The sequence below is a fragment of the Ctenopharyngodon idella genome, chromosome 5, assembly GCF_019924925.1.
Source record: "Ctenopharyngodon idella isolate HZGC_01 chromosome 5, HZGC01, whole genome shotgun sequence".
NCBI lineage: Eukaryota > Metazoa > Chordata > Actinopteri > Cypriniformes > Xenocyprididae > Ctenopharyngodon > Ctenopharyngodon idella.
Genome location: NC_067224.1, coordinates 29,310,018 through 29,314,016, shown reverse-complemented (window position 1 = coordinate 29,314,016; position 3,999 = coordinate 29,310,018).

The window sequence follows — 3,999 nt, the reverse complement described above, 5'->3', positions numbered from 1 at the left end:
GACAAACATGTTTATTTGCAAGACTGCAAGCGTACTGAATATTAAAAAAAATACGCCTATAACTAAAAAAAAAAAAGTTGCACTGTAATATATTATAATATATTTTTATTATTATTATTATATGTATTATATATTATATTTATTATTAGTATCATTAATTATAATAATAATGTTTGGGAATTTGGCTTGTTGTCTTGCAATGTGCAAACTGCTACTGCTATATAGAAAAAGCAGATTGTTGTTTCGTGTGCAACTTTAATCTTACAATGAACCGCTGTAAGGACTATTAGCTTCAGCTGGGTGTTCCCATACACTATTGTGTGCTCAGATTTTCATTCTCTGGTATTACAAAATGAAAGCGTAGAAAATGTAATTCTTACAGACAAAAATGTTGACCTTATTCAATAAGTGTCCCCAAAAGTAAGGACACTTAAGCCACACCAGAAAACATATAACTGTCATTACAAAATACAGTAAAATATTAAACCAAACCAAAAATACCAAAACAGTAAATTTAATAGAATTTATCTAACAAAGTCTTATACATGTCTTTGATTGAACCACCATAGTCTTTTTTGCTGCTGTGGCTATCTCTTTCACCAACTAAGTGCAAACAAACAGTCTGCATGTCACTGAGCTCTTCTCTTAATAATGTGCGGTGTAATTCTGTTAAGAGGCATTAATTAATGAGGTTGCTAATGCATATCTGATTTATTCATTGTTCAAGGGAGAATATTAAAGAGCTACTGGAAAAACTTACCAGAAAGGATAGCAATCAGATAACACCCTTACAGCATTTACAATGAGCACTGGGGACCCGATCCTGAGCAAAAGGCCAAAATGGACATGAGATCGACCAGGTGCAAACCCAGATAACACTCCAGCTTATGCTGATATGCCTAAAATAATGGTGTGAGTGCTGTGAAACCAGCAGAAATCCCAACAATAGGCCTAAGCTAAATTTAATACATCTCTGTAGCTTTTTGTTTTTGATCTCACTTATTCAACATGCCCACTCACACTTCTAGATCCTCTGGCACGACACAGTGGTCTGGATAATTAGCATTTGTACTTGATAATTTAGTGTGCATACCATACATGCCCTTTAATTAATGCGTTGTCAAGAAAAAAAAAATTAATAAAGCATATGAATGTTTTGTTCTGTTGTAATTGTTACAAAAGGAAATAGAAAAACAATTTTTAAAAATGAAAAGAATGAAAAATTAAACATTAAAAATAAAATGGTAATATTTAATCTCATTTGTTAACATCAGTTAACTATATAATCAATATATTTTTACATAATTTATTAATGTTAGTTAAAAATATTGTTTGTGTTAGTTCACACAGTGCATTAACTAATGAGAAACAACTTTTAATTTTAAAAATCTATTAGTAAATGTTGAAATTAACATTATTAAAGATTAATAAATACTGTATATAAGTGCAGATCATTATTAGTTCATGTTCACTAATGTAGTTAACTAATGTTAACTAATGAACCTTATTGTAAAGTGTTATCATTAAACCTTATTTGTTACCGATAAAATTAAATTAAATTAAAAAGCAATAGTCAAACTACGTGGACAAAATATTACTATTACTTTCATAAAATTGAAAACTCAACCATAATGAGCTAAATATGCGCCCCTAAGACTTCAGATGACATTTCAAATTTCTTAGATGAAAAAACTTCTTGAAGGTCTACTATTACACCATTAGGTGGAGCTATTTTCCTGCCACACAGCTTTGCAATTTCCTTGCTCTTAAGAGTACACAACACCACAATGATTTTAATGCATCTTGCATGAATCAAACATCAGTGTGTTGGGGAAAATTTGTTGATTTTCTTTAATCCAGCTTCACAATAAATCTTGCTTCTGCAATTTTCTTACAGGCATTTTCAAAATATTTATTAATTAATTAAATTATTACATGAATAGGGAAAAAAAAAAAAAAAAAAAAAAACATGATTCCAGCAACAACAAAATGCATTGTACATAGCAAATATAGCTCTCTAGTCCCCAAAAAAACAACAACAATGTGGATCCTGTTTACCTTTCTCAACACTTTCAACTAATATACCCATACATACATACACACCTAAGAGAAAAAAACACAAAAGAATGCTTTACTCAGAATTAAAACATAGCTTAGACCAAACATCCATTGTGTTGCAAATGGTTCTGCCCTGAAGCTCTGCTAAATTCTGAGTGGAAGAGAAAACCACAAGGTTTTAAATGTTGCATGCACATGCAATGTATTTCCCGCCCCGCACAGCATTTACACTTCACGGTTTAATTCCAAGTAACCTCCTTTAGATATATCAAAATGTGTCTATGTCAGAAGAGATAAAAACATTCAGCTAAATCCCATTTCCCTCTGCGCTAATAGTACCATTACAAGGCCTGTTTTTGTTGTACTGGATAATTATGTGCAAAAGCCTCTTCATTAGGCATGGTTGAGAATAATTAAACAGACATTTTGGATAGGTTTTTTTTCTTTGCGTGTGGTAAATGATTTCAATTATGTATGGAAAGTACCACATGTTCCAAAAAAGTTGATAAAGCAAATGAAATATGGCTGAAACATTACAGCTTGGTTTCAACATAAAATTTCCAGAAGTCCCACTTCAACCCAGAAGGAAATTGCAATTTAAAAAAATCTAAACGTGCTTGAAGCAAAGCTGCACAGTGTGTTGCTTGTATCTCCAATGCATCTGCATATGTTTTGTATTGTTTGCATTCAAGCTTGTGCAGGAGATACATATCAGAGTTGTCCTCAACTGAAATCACGCTAACAAGCAGTGCAGCATGTATTATACATTACATCAGCACTGCATGATCCAAACTGACACTTTGGGAGCTGAGAGCCAGTTTGAGACTAACTCTGCTGGTATCATTTATTGAGAGCCTGAAGCATCTCAGTAGTGGTTTGGCTGCCATCTCCTCTTATTCACGTTCCCTTGTCTTGCGGAGATCCACACTTCAGTGCTCTGTGTATTGCTGTCTAATGATTCCCCTTCTTTTTAATAACTTCATTGCGTGGTGAAACTAAGTAACAGATAATAAAAAATAGCAGGCTTGTCCTGAAAAGAGGCTGGAGGTGTACTTCCATACCCTGCTGTTGTTTACGCCTGCACTCAAGTGATGTCATGTCTTAATCCCCCTCTGCGTGTGTTTGTGGGTGTGTGACTAATTTGCAAAACACAGTATGTATGCTATATGTGAATGTGACGTAGCAGGCTTGGTATTTATATTTTTGATGCATACAACCAATTTCTCATTGTAAATCCTATACGTTGGATTATAAATATAAACTAATTTAGTCATTGTTTTCAGAGTCTCAGGCAGTGGTTGGGTTTGAGACAACATGAATGCACTTGTATGGCTGTAAAGGTCGCCAACAGCAAACTTGATAAACAATAACCTTCAGCAGGTACAAGGAAGGCACTTGCTGTACCCAAACAAGATCTTTAAAATCAAAATTCCATCCATGTCCTTTCTAACTGTGATAATGAGTGATGTCCTCCTAGTAAGGCACCAGTAATGAGGTAATCTAAATGCAACATCAAAATTAAGCATTGTGACACTCGAATATATATATATATTTTATTTCATTTTTTAGTAGAAGCCTTCATGTTAGATTTATTTTATAAAACGCAGTTTTCATAATTGTAAGTTACTGGAAAAAAACACTTGCACCTCAAGCCGGAGATGCTTGTTTCCTTGGTAACAGGGGTCTCGTCGAATTTCTCCATTGCACTTGAACGCGCCTGTTCTGGAGCTATCTACGGGTGATAGATGGAGACAAGCTCACATTGATTATTTTTTATGAGAAAATCTTGCATCCCTATTTATTTTAAGTGAATGGAAAACAAGTCTATTGACAGTTCTGCATGTAAACGATGATCATAATAAATGTATAAGAAAGACGCGGATTTATCAGGTTGCCCTAAATGGATTGATTACAAATACGCAAGCAGGATTACATTAACTT